General features: G+C 51.2%; 1 protein-coding gene across 2 annotated transcripts in view; it reads left to right on the top strand.

The window, feature by feature from the left end:
• The first annotated feature begins 728 nt into the window (after window positions 1–728).
• Ctnnbip1 (catenin beta interacting protein 1) overlaps window positions 729–17,042 on the top strand; it is a 51,376-nt gene continuing 35,062 nt past the window's right edge. Inside the window, exon 1 of one of the 2 annotated variants that reach the window (XM_040734994.1) lies at window positions 729–811. The gene's annotated coding sequence lies outside the window, so the exon portion shown is untranslated. Of the gene's footprint in view, window positions 812–989; window positions 1,190–17,042 lie in introns of those variants that run through there. The other variant, XM_040734995.1, reaches the window with a different exon arrangement.

Genomic DNA, 17,042 nt, shown 5'->3' with positions numbered 1-17,042 from the left:
TGACATGGATACCAGGAATCAAACTTGGGTCCTCTGCAAGAGCAGTATGTGTACTATTAACCACTGAGCCATCTCCCTGTCCCCCAAGTTTATTCCCCTCCCTAAGGGGAGGGGGAATGTACAGAATAAGATGGAATCAAGAACAAGACACTGAAAGGTGGGCAAGCCGTAAGGAGGGCTTCTAACTGACAGCAACTCCTAAGCGGTTAAATTAAAACACTGGAACCCAGGGACTGGAGGGATGGATGACCAGAGTTCAGTTTCCTGTCCCACATAGCTGCTCACAGCAACTCTGTAACTACAGTTCAGGGGATCTAATACCAAGGCATCACATACATGTAGCTACACACATAAATCTTTCAAAAGAAAAAAATACTGGAAATGAGACCACATTCATCTTTTAAAAGGAGATACCAAAAGCAATTCCCCCCTTATGCCCTCTCCAGATAGCAGAGGGTAGATTACAGCAAGAGTGCCTATAGAAACATTTTTTTTTTTATCACAGAGGCCCTGAGCACTCCGGGCTTCACAGATCCCAAGCTAGGCCACAAATTCAAGAGCGAACCTAAGTGTTCCAAGGTACCACGCCCTTAAATAGTCTGCAACCTCTTCCATTTCGTATTCTTTCCGGGGTTCTGGGTCAACTATGCTCAGTGAAGATTCTACCCTTTATGACCCCTTGCTCCCACAACGTCTGCTCCTCCCCTGGGCTCTTCCCTACAGACTCAGCCACTACCCGCCCACCGCGAGACCCCGCCTCCGAGCCGCCCTCAGCCCGAGATGTCCAATGAGCTGTCTACCTCGCAGTGAGGTCAGGACTCCGCCTTCCAGCAAGCCGTCCCGCCCCACAGGCAGCATTAACCAATGGAAGGCCCCTTCTCGTCCTCGGGCTCCACCCCTCCCGGCCCCACCCCCCAGGGTGCCTCCCTCCGGGGCGTGGCCTCCGCCGCGCCTCCGCCGCGCGCGCGGATCCCAATGCCGCCCCCTCCGCCGGTCCCTCCTCCGGCGGCCTGGCGCCTCCCTCCCTCCCCGCCGCGGTGACTCACGGAGAGGCGGAGGCTGAGGCTGCCGCTCCTGCTGCTGCTGCTGCCGCCGCCGCCGCGGCTGCTGCTCCGGCTGAGCGCGCCCCGGAACAGGCCGCCGCGCTCCGGACCCGCAGCCCCCGGCGCCGCGCGCTCGGGCGGCCCAGGTAAGCGCGAGGCCGAGCCGCGACCGCAGCACGGGGTCGGCGCGGCGCCGGGGCACGGGGGGAGCCGCCGGCCCTTTGTCTCCCGGGGAGGGGCCGCAGAAGGCACCTTCGACCCCGCCGGGACCCACCGGGCCGGCCCCATTGGCGCGACGCCCTGGGCCTGGACCCACGTCCCCCCTAACCCCCCCTCCCGGCGCTGCTACCTCCCGCCGCAGACCACCCTGCTACCTTCTTCCCTTTCCCTTGGGGTTCTCCTCCACAGGTGTCCCGGTTGCTCACCCTCTGGGCCCGTGTGCTTGACATCGCCTGCCCACCTTTCTGGTCCCATTGCCCCGTCTCTTCTATTACCTCACCTACACCCCTCTCTCAGCATCCTGACTCTCCTTGTTTCCCCTACTAGATGCTGCCAAGGTCTGTCTGGCTGCCCAGCCGCCCTTCCTCCCCCTCGAGGTTGAATGCACTGTCCGTTCCCCCCAGTTCCACCTCTCCCTGGTGTTTTTGGGATGTGTATATGAGAGACACATGTCTCATCTCCGCAGGGTACTTGTGAGCATGAACTGCAAATTAACCACTTGGACCTCCAAACTGAACTTGTCCCTTCCTTTTTTGTCACCGCTGCCGACGTTGTCCTTCCCCTTTTCTTGATCCTGGAGCTCTGGACACCCTCCCTCTTGAGGCCCTGCAGCCCTTGGTTGCTCCCGTGTGTGGAACTTGTCTGAGCGGAATCTCTGTGGCGTTAGCTCACGGGAAGGCCCAGGGATATCGTGTCGGGCACAAACCCAGAGTCTTATGAGGAATGAGGCGTGTGGCCTGCAGCACTTCCTGTCTGAGGACCTAACTATGCCCTTAGCTGTTAATTATCTCTCAAAGCAGTATGCCTAGATAACTGTCGGGTAAATCGAGGCACAGAGTCTATTGGTATGGGATGTGGAGGCAAGTTAGCATTTGAGGTCTCCTTCTCAAGTGCCTCGGCTCCTGGCTCCCTGCTACAACCACTGGGCTCTTGTTTCTGGCTCGGAACCCTGTGATAACTGATCTCTTCTGCCATTAAAGTGTCTGGGGACGCCAGCACTTCCTTGGATTCAAAGCAGGACTTTGAATCACAAATAAAGGTGCCAACTGTTAAGTGCCAGTGTGTCATTCATGGCTTCCTGGTAGAGTCAGTGTGGTCCATGTGGGCAGCAGTCACTTCAGTGAGATGGAGGAGGTTCATTCATGAACTCCATGCTCTGGGGCTTACACAATCCTTGCCTTCTGGGAGATGACATCCCAAGAAGGCAAGAGGACAGAAATAAGTGAATAAATAAATTTGTGGGTAAAAAACTGCTTCAGCAGTGTTAAGTGCTGCGTGGGGGCCAGAGGTCTAGGGAACCCACAACCTGGATGTGGTGGCATAGCATTTGGGAGATTGCAGCCAGAAGCGTGTGAGCTCAAGGTCAGCCTGGACCTCCCGAGACCCCCTCAGAGAGCGGGAAGGGAGAGTCTGCAGGGTAAACACTTTGTAGGCTATAGTACATTACCCAAAGAGCTAGAAGCCGTGAGAGTCTATTAAACAGAAAGGTTTTAAGATAGGATCTAAGTTTGGAAAGATTGTTCTGGCAGCCGTAGAGACAGAATCGTGGGTTGTGGAGGTGGAGGAAAAGGCCTCGTTGACTAGAAATTGCCCAGCTCGAGATGGTAGCCAAAGGAAGTAACCAGAGTCAGTTTGTCCCCCACTACTGGATGCAGGGAGCTGGGAAGCAAACTCCCAGGAGCAGCAACTAAAAAGTTCCACGTGGCCTAGAGAACATCTCCATCTGACTTTGCTCAAGCCAGGTACCGTGTTAGACTCACAGGTGTGATGTGACTCCTCTCTGGGTTTGCAGTCTGGTGGACGTCCTGGCCTAACTCAGAGCAGTCTCCATGTTACAACAATGTACTCACAGGATAGGCCACCCCCTGCGATGGAAGAGAGAGCTTGTGTGTTTATAAATCAGCCAGAGGTGGAGGAGAGACCGCACTGGGCTTCCTTCCCGTGCCCAGCGGCACCATTTAAATGGAAGCATTGGGGCTCTGCCTGTATCGTGAGATGTTGCACAAAGAAACTCAAGGGGCCAAGAATGGAGCTCAGCTATAGAAAATGCTTGAGGCTCCGGGTTTGGTGCCCAGTACCCCCAAAATTAAGAAATTTGTCTCTGAGATGTCTGTGGCAAGGGTCTCCCCTGGAGTGACCTCACACCTTTAATTCCAGCCCTTGGGAGGCAGAGACAAGCAGATTTCTGTATGTTTGAGGCCAGCTTGTTCCACATAGTGAATTCAGAACAGCCAGGCGCTACACAGACTCTAAAAATAAAAAAAAAATAAAATAAAATAAAAAAGATTAAAATTTCTAAAAAGGGTGAGGGGGAGAAAGAAAAAGGAAAGGAAGTTAGGATGGTTTCATTATAGGCAAGGAAGCCCCTGAGTAGCCATGAACTTGAGCTGTTAAATAAAATTGACTTGCACTCTGCTGCTCTAACCCTGTGTGTCACAGAGGCCTTTGGAGGGCATATGTGGGCAGTGGGGACCTCGGGGCTAGGCTCCTGGGAGGTCCCATGGCAGGCTGTTCCTTTCCCGTGGTGCCTGTTGCATCCTCAGCTTCAGGTCCGTGGGCATGCGTGTCTCTGATGTCTCTGAGCTGTCTGAGGCCAGGGTCTCCCCTGGACTCTTGTTTCGTCTTTCACGGTGTTTGAGGTCAGCGACCTGCACAGAGTGTAAAGGTTGACAGCCAGCAGTCCTACCCATGCTCCCCCCCACCACCTGATCTTTTTCATCAGACTATGCTTCTTGTAGACCCCTTCCTCAGAGAGATCTGGTGGAAAGCCAGCAGGCTGCTATTGGCTGTGCTCACTGGAAGGGCAGCTCTTCCTAGATGGGGCTGTTCTCTGTCCAGCCCTGCCCCCAGAGAACAGCTGCCGAGGGTGCTGACCATGTAGTTATTTAACACTCTGCAAATATGAAGTGTAGCTCTTAATTAGAGCACGGACTTTATACCGAGACTCTGGGCTTGGATCTGGGTTCTGCCGTCATCGGCTCTGTGGGCTCCAGAACATCGTTAACCTCTCCATGCCCGAGCTTGCCCGTCTGCATTCATGCTCCTTCCCTCGTAGAGTCGTTGAATGGGTTAAACTAATAATACCTCTTGAGTGCTCAGGGTGGCACCTAGCGCTTAGCATTCGCTTCATTGAACTGCCAGCTGTTATTTCACTTTTTAAAAGATTAGGGCTGGGAGAATGGCTCTGAGGGTCAAGTGTTTGCCGGGCAATAGTAAGGACTGGAGTTCAGGTCTCGAAAGCCCATACAAATGCTGGGTGGGTGTGGCGGCCTGCTGGTAATTCTAGACTCAGAAGACAGGAGGTCCCCAGAGTAAGCCGGCTAGCAAGATGAACTGCAAGGAGGCTCTGGCCTTGACGGAGAGACCCCCCCCTCGATAAATGAGCAATCAAAGGTAATCCCAGGCATTAACTTTGGGCTACCTCATGCATTTGTACACACGTTACCCTCCACACACGCAAAAACATGTATGTACATGCACACCATTAGTTAATTAGTGTGTGTGTATGTGTGTGTGTGTGTGCGCGCGTGCGCACGTGCACAACATTTGGGAGTTGCTTGTCGTCTTCCTCTTTTATGTGGGTTCTGGGCTTGGACTCAGGTCGCCAGTCAAGTGCTTTCACCTGCCGAGCATCTCGTCAGCCCTGTTATTTCATTTTTCTTCTTATCTAGCTATCTCTGACTTCCTGTGAGAATTGAAGCTCTTTGAGGGCAGAGTTTGTCTTTGTCTATTATTACATTCCATTTCAGCAGAAGCTTGGTAAATTGTGTGATTGAAGCTGGACATGGCATATACCTTTAATCCCAGCACTTGGGAGGGAAAGGTAGGAGGATTTCTGTGAGTTTGAGTTTGAGGCCAAGCAGGGAGGGCCACATAGTTGAGGCCCTGTCAAGAAAGAAAAGAAAAAAAAAAAGATTAAAATAACTGACACCAGTCACTATTGTGTTGCAGATGTAGCCAAGATTCGTGGTCTAATGAAGTTTAGTTTAAGATTTATTTACTTATTTAGTTTTGTTGGAGATCAAACTTTGGGCCTCCTACTTAACTACTGCCCAGCCGCACTTACTTGTTTCTTCCTTTACTATGTCTCCCAGTAGGTCTACTTTGTAGCTTAGTGGTAGAGCATGCACTTAGTGTGCCTGAAGCCCAGAGTTCTATGTCTAGCAATGAAGAATAAAACAAAAAATAAATAAGTAAACAAGTGAACAAAAGAATGTAGGATGTTGATCTGGGCATGACGTCATCCCAGGGAGACCAGGAACTGAAGGCTGTCCTCAGCTGTATGCGTGAGACTTTGTCCCAAACAAAGAATGTAGGACCTTGAGGGAATGAACCTGGCTGTAAGACAGGATGCATGTGAGGGTCTAGCTAGTTCTGAGGGGTGACTTTTGAATGATGACCTAGTGAGCCAAAGGGACACCTTTGTAGGTGGCAAAGTCTTGGGGACTAGAGTGTGGTGAGAGGAGTCAGGCTGGACCTGTGGCCGTGGTAGGGATTTGGGTTTTCTCTTGGCTTGGGCAGTGAGAGGCTGCTGCACAGGACCTTTTCCTGGAGCTCCCAGAAGACGTCTGATTGCATCCCTGGAGAAGGAGCAGGATGCTAGGAAGAACAGCTGGGTGGAGCTTCTTGTTCTGGCCAGCAGTACAGGAAGGGTCTGACTGGATGGGTAATGTAGGAGTCACCGGGTGGGTTGAGCAAGACCTGTAGACTCAACTGAGCGTTCCCTCCTCCTGGAATCTGCGAATCAGCAAGCATTGCCTAGTGCTAGGGCACTGGGTGAGCATGGTCAGCCCTTAGCTCCTTGCCCAACTCCAGCAGGGGGTGTCCCATGGTCCAGCTATGTAAATTAGCGGGTCCCTCTCCTTCTTCTCTCTGTCCCCTTCCTCCTCCTCCTTACTATTATTGTTGTTGTTGTTGTTATTTTGCAGTGTTAGAGTTTAACTCAGGGTTGGCCACCAGCACGTAGTTAGTAGGCGAGTGTTCTGCCCTGGGGCTGCACTCCCAGCCCGAGCTGCTGATACACCGTGACTGAATAATGGCTCTCCCGATTCCTCTTCACTTCTAGACTCATGCCAAGTGTCAGCAGGCCTGCTGCAGACTCAGGCACGCTGTGGCCTCTGAGCCCCTACTGCCTGGTCACCTGATAAGAACACAGTGATTCTAGAAAGCACAGGCCTTGTCTGCTCTGCATGGAGCAGAATTGGAAACGGTTCGGTCAGAGAAAAGCGGGCAGAGGCACAGCTCACTGGGGACGGAGCTGGCCTCTGGCCTGATGGGGCAGCCAGGTCCCATCCTCCCTCAGGCATGCCATTGTCCATTGTGTGCGTGCTGCCACATGCCTGCCAACCTTGAGAGGCCAAAGGAGTTAGCAGGGATCAAGCTGGCCTGTTTTGTAAGTCACACTCAGGGTCCTGAGGCATTTCATTGACAGGGTGTGAAGCACCAATTAGTCACATGTCATCTGTGCTCTCATGGGAGCCAAACTCATGCACAGGGTTTCTTAGGGTGAGAATGATGTGTGCCCATACAGATGAGGAAGTGAGCAGCAGTGACGTCTGTGCCCGGTGTCCGATGTGAGCGTCACCATAGTTTTGGAGATGCATAGCTGTTACCTCGTGTGTAGCCAGGAGCTGAGGCCTGGAAGGGTTAGCACACCCGTCTGAGGTTGAGCTTGCCATGGACAGAGAACTTGCTCTCTGACGGTGGCAAAGGTTTGAATCCTAGGCTCTTATCTTTTCTGACCTCGAGGGGACTAATTAACCTTTCTTTACTCACTTTCCCTAATGGTAACTGGGGATAATGATACTTGGGCTTGAATTTGGTTTATGAGAGAGGACTGGGCACCAGCTGCAGTCTCACTCAGTCATTAAAGGCCTGTTATGCTCTGTCTTCCACAAAGCCTTGCTCAAAGGGGAGAACAGCGTCCCTGGAGAGGCTTGCACTACAACGTTGTTCTCCCCCTCCTGAAGTTTCCGAAGGACCGAGGGGTCACGAATGAGTCTGGTTTTTGCAGTTGTGTTCTGGGTAAGCTTCTGTAAGCAAGTGTGTAAACGGTGTGTCATACATCATACATAATGGGAGGTCACTGATGGCAGTGTGGAGTGGACAAAGTTGGTCCCTAATCTTGTTCTGGTGCCATTTGTCATTCAAGACAAGAATGGAGATCAAGAAGTGGTTGTCTCCTACTTCTCCTTACCTCCTTTCTTTCTTTTTTTTTTTCCTTTGGTTTTTCGAGACAGGGTTTCTCTATAGCTTTGGAGGCTGTCCTGGCACTTGCTCTGTAGACCAGGCTGTCCTGGAACTCACAGAGATCCACCTGCCTCTGCCTCCTGAGTGCTGGGATTAAAGGCATGCGCCACAAACACCCGGCCCCTCATTTCTTCTAATGAGTCGTTAATTCAGTTGATGTATAGTCGGGGATTAAGAATGTAGGTCAACCAAATACAGTGCTTACCTAGCTCGTAGGTGCTAGGAATCCTGTGGTAGATAGCAAAAATATCACCAAGAGGGGATGGGATAGAGGGTCGCTGGGGGGGCAGGGGAGGAGGGGGAGGGAAGGGAACTGGGATTGACACGTAAAATAAGATTGTTTCTAATTTAAATTTTAAAAATCTAAAAAAAATCACCAAGAGGCTAACTATCTAATGGAGTCATGTGAGTAAAAAACCCAAGGGTGTTTTGAACTCTCGGGAACAGATCAGGGGTAGAGTTTTCAGATGTGTACAACAGCCTCGGTATCACATCACAGGGCACGAGTTAACAGCCCTTGTGTCTGGTGACAGATGCTACACCTAGTGTCTGTATAGGATAGCCACAAGGGACACCTTGCAGGCCAAGCATAGTAAGAACTTTGCTTCCAAGGTGGGCATGTTGGTGCATCCCTGAGATCCTAGCACTCAGGAGGCTGATGCAGGAGGGTCAAGAGTTTAAAGCCAGTTACACGGCTAGGAAGAGACAACCTGAGCTACATGGCGATGTCAGGAAGGACATTGCTTCCCCTTAGGAGTTACTTTTGGCAGTGGTGGCCCATGTCTTGGAAGCAGAGACAGGCGGATCTCTGTGAGTTTGAGGCCAGCCTGGTGAGTTCCAGGATAGCCAGGGAGACAGACAACTATCAAAAAAAAAAAAAGAAAAAAGAAAAAGGAAAAGAGGAGGAAGAGGAGGAGGAAGAGGAAGAAGGAAGAGGAGGAGGAAGGTGAAGAGGGGGAGGAGGGTGGTTACTTTGTCCATTTCTTGAGCCTTCATCACATTGTTTGTGTTTGTGTTTAAGGCAGGGTTTTACTATGTAGCTCTGACTGGCCTGGAGCTCGCTCTGTAGACCAGGCTGATCTCAAACTCGCAGAGATCTGCCTACCTCTGCCTCTCAAGTGCTGAGACTAACGTGTGTGTCACCACACTGAGTCACCTGGTGGGTTTAAGGAACAGTTGGGCTTTCTTGACTCTCCAGGACTCTTTCCACCAGATAGGTGTCTCTGCTGCCAACTTCAGACACAGGCACACGGTGGTGGGTGGGCTGTGGGCCCCCTGCTGTTTCCACAGGGTTCGTCACGGAGCTTGTGCCAGTGGACACCCATGTACTTATCGCCCCTGTGTCTGGTCAGTGTGTGCTGAGTGGGGCGGGGGCAAGATTCTTCTTCCACAAATCTGCCCAGCACCAGGCCTGTCCATCTCCTCAGAGACCAAGGTCAGGGAGGCTCAACAGGTTATGCTGAGAGCACGCAGTGGTTCCTTCCTCCCTCCAGCTTGACCGGGGCTAAGGGAACAAAGGGCTAGAGAGGCGACCTCCCACATTTGGTGGGAAAGGAAGGTAGGAGGCCATTGTACGGTGCGCCTGGGCTAATGGGGTGCCTCCCTCGTCACCCACCCCCTGCTATGTCTGGGGCACAATCTGTCTGATTAGATGGTGGACCCAGCGAGGACACCCAGTCACTCAATGCACTTGTACTTCCTCAAGTGAGGTCAGAGCCTGTGTGATGCTGTGGCCGCCGGGAGGATGTGACCCACTTCTGTCTCTTCTGTGTGGGGAGCTGGGCCACAGGCTTTGAGACAGGTTCCAATTAAGCTTTTCTCCGGCCCCTGTGTCACCTAAGTGTCCGACCACTCGTTTCCTGCTGCTGGATCCCATGGTCCTTGTCCCTAAACTGAACAAGCAAATGAGCTTACCGCCTGTTATTCTGCAACCTTGGACTCCGCCAGCAGAGTTTCCTGTGGAGATCAGGGTCCTTGATGGATCAAACACCTCTCACTGTGTGGTCCCACCCCTGTTCTTCCTGCTAAATCATGAGGCCAGCCGTGGACCAGTTTCCAAGGAGATGGTGCAGCCCTGCCCATACCTAGGTCTCATAGTCTGCTGTCCTAGGCAGCCCAGCTTCCCAGGGACCCATGCCTGCCATCTCCCATGGCTCTGTCCCCACCGCAGGGCTGGGAAATAGACCGCTTGTAGTTTCTACCAGATGACAAGTGTTTAATGGCCTTTCCCTTGTTATGTGTGTCAAGTGGGGGCTGCTAATGTGAACGCAAAAAGATATGAACACTGTGGGGATCATTTTGGGATTTGCAGCTGATAAAGTCCAGTAAATCTGTCCCCTGATTTTCCATTTTCTTTACAAAAGTGTCCATAAAAGATGGGAACTGAGCCGGGCGTTGGTGGCGCACGCCTTTAATCCCAGCACTCGGGAGGCGGAGGCAGGTGGATCTCTGTGAGTTCGAGGCCAGCCTGGTCTACAGAGCGAGTTCCAGGACAGCCTCCAAAGCCACAGAGAAACCCTGTTTCGAAAAACAAACAAAACAAAACAAAACAAAAAAAAGATGGGAGCTGCAGAGGTCAGTCGTGGCTAAGCTGTGTGACTCCTTCCCCAACTATATGTTATTCTTGACTTCTAGACTAGGAAGAGGGCCCCTCATCCTCTATGCCAACGTTGATGTCAGTGCTTGCAGGGTTAGGAACATGGTCTTCTCTGGCCAGTCACTGGGGTTGGCAGAAAGAAGGGTGCGGGAGATTTTTAGGAGGGTATGGTGGGGCTTTTAGGTAAGCAGCTGGCTGTGAGGTATCCCTCCTCCCCGTTTCTCCTCTCCTCACAGTAGCCTGCTGGAGCTTGTGACAGAGCCAACGGTGCAGACAGCTAACGCAGAGCCCGGATTCCCTCCTCCTGGAGAGGCCCTGCCACTGCCGCCTGAGAGGCCCCAGGCTGTCTGCTCTCCTTGCACTTTGGGTAGTGACCGTCACCCTCACTCCTTGGTCTCTTCAGAGCATGGTCTCCTGAGACCTCTCAGTTAAATGGAAAATATCAGACACCGCTCTGGACCGCGGGCCCACTCACATGATGTGTGCTTTTTATCCTCATCTGGACCCCGATAGTTCCTTTGTCTTTTTTTAAAGATCTGTTTTTTTTTTTTGTTGTTCTGTGTATGAGTATCTTTCCCCGAGTGTGCGTGTGCAACGTGTGTGTGCCTGGTACCCAGGAAGACCAGAGCAGGGCATTGGACCCCTTGCACCTGGATTAGAGATGGTTTTGAGCTGCCGTATGGATGCTGAGAACCTACAAGGGCCGTCAGTGCTCTTAACTGCTGAGCCGTCTCGCAGGAGGGTGGTCCTCCGGCGGTCTACAGACATATGCTTCTAAAGATGTAAGGCTTTTGTTGAGAAACGTGACAGTCTTTGGTGAGTCGTTCTCATTTAAAACCAGGAGTGCTTGCCAATGGGACACTCACAGGCCAGTTTTGCCAGGGACTTCTGCTCCCTTTTTGAGGGTTGGTGGTTTGGGGAATGAAGGATGTCATTCCATGTGGGTGGCAAGGGTTTAGCTCCTAAGCTGGATTACCCGGATATGTGTCCAGTTCTGAGTAGATATACCAACCTGTTGGCAGTAGGGACAGCTCCTTGGAAGCCTCATACCAGTTCCCGTGGCTTCTGCTCTTGTTTCTCACCACTTTCCTGAACCTGCTTTCCCTTGGAAGCCCTGGCTGTAACCGTACCCTCCCCCATTCCCACTGTAGCAGAAGCTGGCCCTTCGGAGCATGCACTGTCTGATTGTGAGCCACAGCCAGCACTGCCCAGGCCTTCAGGGGGGACAGGCCTTGTGACCCCTCTTCAGCGTTCCTCGTGATACATTTCCCAGTTACTGAACACACACGTGGAGATCCTGAGGGCATCTGTGTTGGAAGCAGTCTGCATTTTGACTATCAGCTTGTCAGCAGCTGGGGAGGAAGGAAACCACGTCCTCAGCAGCTTACGAAGGGGGGGCTCCTCCTTCCTTGGGTTATGTCCTGTTCCGAGGTAGCTGGAGAGGGAAGCTTGCTGGCTGCGGCTCAGCAGAACCTGTTCCCCAAGGCCTTCTGCAGCATTGCTGGGCATGTGAGAACTTAAGTGGATCCCTGCGTCTTTGCACAAATGACCACATTCCTGTGTGCTAAGATGAGCACCCACTAGAAAGAGGCAGGGGCCCCACAGCTCCCTGAGTGGTCACTAGGAGACCACCCTGAGGTTCTAAGCTGGGTCATTCCTAAAGCTGGGCAAAGAAATGGGGTGGCTCATAGGCCAAACCTGCTGCCTCTGGGGTCACAAGTAAGGATAATGAGCCCTCATACCACAGGCCAGCCTATTGATTTAATGATCTAATCCTCCAAGATAGAAGACTTGGGGCTCCCTGGGTCCTTGGAGGTGGCTTGGGAGGCCAAGGCAGAAGACCTGTGGAGAGCGGTGTTTCTCTTTGTTTGATTATTTTATCTATAAGTGCATGTCTGTGCACCATGTGAGGTGCCCACAGAGGCCAGAAGAGGGCATCAGATCCCTAAACTGGAGTAGAGATGGAAGTAGCTGCCATGTGAGTTCTGGGAATTGAACTCTGATCCTCTGGAAGAGCAGCTGGTAATTTTAAACACTGAGCCAGGGAGACGATTCTTGAAGCAGTAGGCTGTTCTGGGTGTCTGGGGAGAGAGACCCTGTGGTCCTGCCACACCAGGCCTGCTTTTGAGATGGGCTTGGTCTGAGATAGTGAAGGCCACTGAACAGGTCTATGGCTCGGTGGAGAGATCATATGCAGTTCAGGAAGAAACTGGAATGAACTTTCCCTGATAAATCTATACCACTGTCTTAGTCTCCTCCTTCCCCTTCAAAACACTTTTATATTTCCCAGTTTAATTAAAATTATAAAATGTGACCACAAGGAGTTGATAGAACTTTGGACAGCAGAGTTGATGTCGCTCTCATGGGCTGACATTTCCACTTTGACCTCCTCCTTTGGAGGTGACACAAACTTGTGGACTTGCTGGTTAGGATTCTTCCTTAGGATTGTTGGGCCTAAAAGTGGCCCTTGCTTTCCTTTGGAGAGCTGAGGCAACGAGCCTAGGGCAGCTGTGGTGTTAGCAGGCCACAGGAGACAGGGCTTCTGCGATCCTTCCTTGGGGCGGTGGGTTTCTTCTGATGCCCTTGCTGAGGATACTTCCTGCCAGGACCCAATCTGGGTAGAAGACCTTCTAGGTTGGGGTTCTCTGGTCCAGGAGTGCAGGGTGAGGGGTGTTGTGCTCTCTCAGGAGCTGAGGGACTAGCTTATAAACAGACCAGGGCCCCTCTGGGAACTGACAGAGGCTGATGGTCCTGGGGCAGGTTAGATTAGATGACCATCCGAAGCCGGATCCTGTAGGCGAGCTGGTTCCTGACTGAAGGTCGCAGACCACGACTTGGCCGGGTTCCCGTGTGCCAGCTGTTCTCTCGGGAGGGGAAGAAAGAAGTGTACTTTCTTCCCTTGTCTCTGTGTGTTGCTGGGGGGACATGAAATGTCGCTGGGTCTTGGTCAGAACGCTGGAGTCCGAGAACACAGGTTGGCAGTTGGAGTGTTGGGAGCAGCAGAGGAAGCCGCATGCTCCTCCCATGTGCCTTGTCCTCTGCAGGCCACCAGGGCCCCACTGCCTTGCTGTGGACGCTGCCATACACTCTCTGAAGCACTGGAAAAGACACCATGCTCAAGGGGACATTTTCAGCTAGTTGGGCCAGAGTCACAAAAGTTAATGAATTAAATCAGAACTAAGCTAATGCTTAATATTCTATTATAGGAATATATATATGTATATGTATATATGTATATATACATATATAGGAACACACACACACAGTCTCCCATCAGCTCTTGATGTTTGAGGATTATCTAAAGTGTCAGTAGAAGAAGGTGCCATTGTGATGTCCTGTGTTTGTAGTTCCTGCTGTTCAGAAGGCTAAGGCAGGATAATCATTTGAGTTTGGGTTCAAGGCCAGCCTGGGTGACATAGCAAGACCCTGACCTCCAAATAAATAAAAACAATGAATTAAAAAAAATTGAGCTGGGCGGTAGTGGCACACACCTTTAATCCTAGCACTTGGGAGGCAGAGGCAGTCGGATCTCTGTGAGTTAGAGGCCAGCCTGGTCTACAGAGTGAGTTCCAGGATAGGCAGGGCTGTTTACACAGAGAAACTCTGTTTTGAAAAACCAAAGTAAATAAATAAGTAAATTTGATTCTGCATGGTAGCTGGCATGTATCATCCCATCACTTGAAAGGATTGTGAGTTTGAGACCAGGGTGGGCTACCAAGTAAGATCCTGCTTAATTGAAAAACATAGGGTCCGGTGATACGGCTCAGTAGGCATAAGCCTGTGAGCTAGAGCAGTCCCTGGAACCCACATAAAAGTAGAAGGAGAAAACCAGTTCTATGAAGTCACCCCTGAACTCCATGTGCGTATGTTGTGTCCATACATGACACATTTCACAGTTACAGGAGGTATTCTACACTAGCCTCCTACCATTGATACTGGGTGTTAACAGTCTCAGCTGTCAGCTGTGTAGGCAGTCCAAGGCTAACCTGGGCTATATGAGGTCATGTCTCTAAAACATCCAAAAACTGTGAGGAAACTGCAGTTGAATCTCTGAGCTTACATAGAGAGTTCCAGGCCAGGTAGAACTTCTTAAAAAACAAAACAAGCCTGGTGTTGGTAATGTACACCTTTAATCCCAGTACCTGGGAGGCAGAGGCAGGCAGATCTCTGTGAGTTCGAGACCAGCCTGGTCTACAAAAACTAGTTCCAGGACAGCCTCCAAAGCTACACAGGCAAATCCTGTTGAGAGAGAGAGAGAGAGAGAGAGAGAGAGAGAGAGAGAGAGAGAGAGAGAGAGAGAGAGAGAGAGAGAGAGAGAGAGAGAGGATGGGTTGGAGAGATATAGCGACCACTGGCTGCTGCAGACGACCCCAGTCAACTTCTAGCGTCTATGTGGCAACTCACAAATGTTTGTGACTGCAGTTCTACTATGGAATCTGATGTCCTCTTCTGGTCTCATCTGGCACTGTACATGCACACGCAACACAGATATACATGTAAAGGTTTGCTGTTGTGAGTTATATGTGGATTATATCTAATGGGAGGTGTGAATCTGTTAGCATGCATTTCTGAGAGCAGGGCTATGCAGGACCCTGGAACAGCCTTAAGCCGCCCTGTGCTTGTCCTCACCCACACTTGGAGCGCAGTGACCTGACAGAGGTGCGGACAGATGTGTAGACACATACTATGGCATAGGGCTGGGTGTCATGGATGGGGGCGGGAAGGAGGAATGTTTCCAACTGAAGAAATATCAGGTGCAAAGGCCCAGAGGTATGTGGGGCAGGGTGTGATTGACAGCAGTGATGTGGCCATCAGTTTTCCTTGGCCTTGATTCCTGGCGCTGATGAGCACAGCTGTGCCTAGCATCCTTAGAGCCATCTAAAATCTGCAGATGTTCAACTCCCTTTTGTAAAATGATACCAAGTTTTCATACTTCCTATGTACATCTCCCAACCTCCTTTTTTTTTTTTTTTTTTTTGGTTTTGGTTTTTCGAGATAGGGTTTCTCTGAGGCTTTGGAGCCTGTCCTGGAACTAGCTCTTGTAGACCAGGCTAGTCTCAAACTCACAGAGATCCACCTGCCTCTGCCTACCGAGTGCTGGGATTAAAGTCATGCGCCACCAACGCCCGGCTCATGTAGCTAGGTAAGCACTCTGAACTGAGCTACAGCCCAGGCCCTCCAGTATACTCTGTTTTTCTGATTTATTTATTTGTTTGCCCAGCATGGTGTCACATTCTAGCACTTGAGAGGAAGAGGCAGGTGGAGCTCTGTGAATTTGAGCCCAACCTGGTTTATAGAGTGAGACCCTGTCTCTAAAAACCATATATAGAGCTGGACGTGATGTCACACCTATCGAACCAGCACTTGGGAGGCAGAGGCAGGAGGATCTCTTTGAGTTTGAGGCCAGCCTGGTCTACAGAGTGAGTTCCAGGACAGCCATGGCTACATAGAGAAACCCTGTCTTGGAAAACAAACAAACGAAATCTCCCATGGGCTGGCTCAGCACTTAAGAATGCTTGGTGTTGTAGGGAACCTCAATTCATGATTCAGGCAGCTCACAACCACCTCGAACTCCAGCTCCAGGGGGATCTGGTGCCCTCTTCTGGCCTCCACGGGCACTGCGTGCATGTGCTTATACCCACACACAGATACACAATAAAAATTGTGTACAGGCACATCAATAAAAAGAAATCTTTTTTTTTTGTTTTGTTTTGTTTTTTACGAGACAAGGTTTCTCTGTATTGTTTTGGAGGTTGTCAGTCCAGCCTGGCCTCGAACTCACAGAGACCCACCTGCCTCTTGCCTCCCGAGTGCTGGGATTAAAGGCGTGTACCACCACCGCCCGGCTTCTTCTTCTTTTTTTTTTTTAATGTTGGGGCTGGAAAGATGGCTCAGTGTTTAAGGGTGTGTCCTGATTTTTCCAAAGACCTGAGTTCAGTCCCCAGCACCCATATTATGTGACTCACAACCACCAGAAACTCCTTCCTTGGACATTGCACTCATATGCACATACCCATATATAGCACCCACAATTAAAATTAAATTAAAAATCTAGCTGGGCGGTGATGGCGCACGCCTTTAATCCCAGCACTCGGGAGGCAGAGGCAGGTGGATCTCTGTGAGTTCAAGCCCAGCCTGGTCTACAGAGAGAGTTCCAGACCAGCCAGGGCTACACAGTGAAATCCTATCTCTAAATAAACAAATAAATAAATGAAAGTCTTGTAGGCATTGGAGAATGTAGTGCAGAGGTAGAGCATTTGCTTAGAATGTATAAATCCGTGTTCTGGGGCAAGAAAAAAAATGTCTGTGGACAGTGCCAAATGTCCTGGGAGGAGAAATTGCCTCCGGTGAGAGCCACAGCTGTAGAAGGGACACAGTTGTGAACTTGGATCTGTCCCCTGCCCCTGCTACGGGCGGAACGAAAGGGGCCCTTTTTGCTTCTTTTGTATTCTGTTGGCCCTGGGAACTCTGTCTCCAGGTGGGTCCTGGAGCCCGTGTGCTTTGCATGATGGTGGCCTTCGGGACCTTCTCTGAGCCAGGGTGGCTACACATCTTCCAGGGCTCTCAGGGACTTCCTGCAACCCCCTCCTCTTGTGACGGGGGTTAGGGGGCTAGGGTACTGTCAGAAGCTTCGCTGAAGGGCGGTCACGCGGCGCTGTGCACGTGGCGCTGCTGTGACCAGGACGGGCAGCGGCTTGGGCAGGAAGGGTAGAAATGCAGCTAGAGTCACTCCTGTACCAGAGACCTGTGGCCAGAGGCACTGGTCCCCCTGCACGGGCCTCCCCCTTCCCTGAAATAGTCATGACTTCTATGTGGATTTTTAAAAATTTTTTTAAAGGTTTTACTTATTTGTTATATATACAGTGTTCTGCATGTATGTCCACAGGCCAGAAGAGGGCACCAGGTCTCATTACAGATGGTTGTGAGCCACCATG

Source organism: Mesocricetus auratus, unplaced genomic scaffold, assembly GCF_017639785.1.
Source record: "Mesocricetus auratus isolate SY011 unplaced genomic scaffold, BCM_Maur_2.0 Super-Scaffold_100042, whole genome shotgun sequence".
Lineage (NCBI taxonomy): Eukaryota > Metazoa > Chordata > Mammalia > Rodentia > Cricetidae > Mesocricetus > Mesocricetus auratus.
Note: the sequence above shows the minus strand (reverse complement) of the source record. Positions and strands in the feature narration are given on the sequence as shown.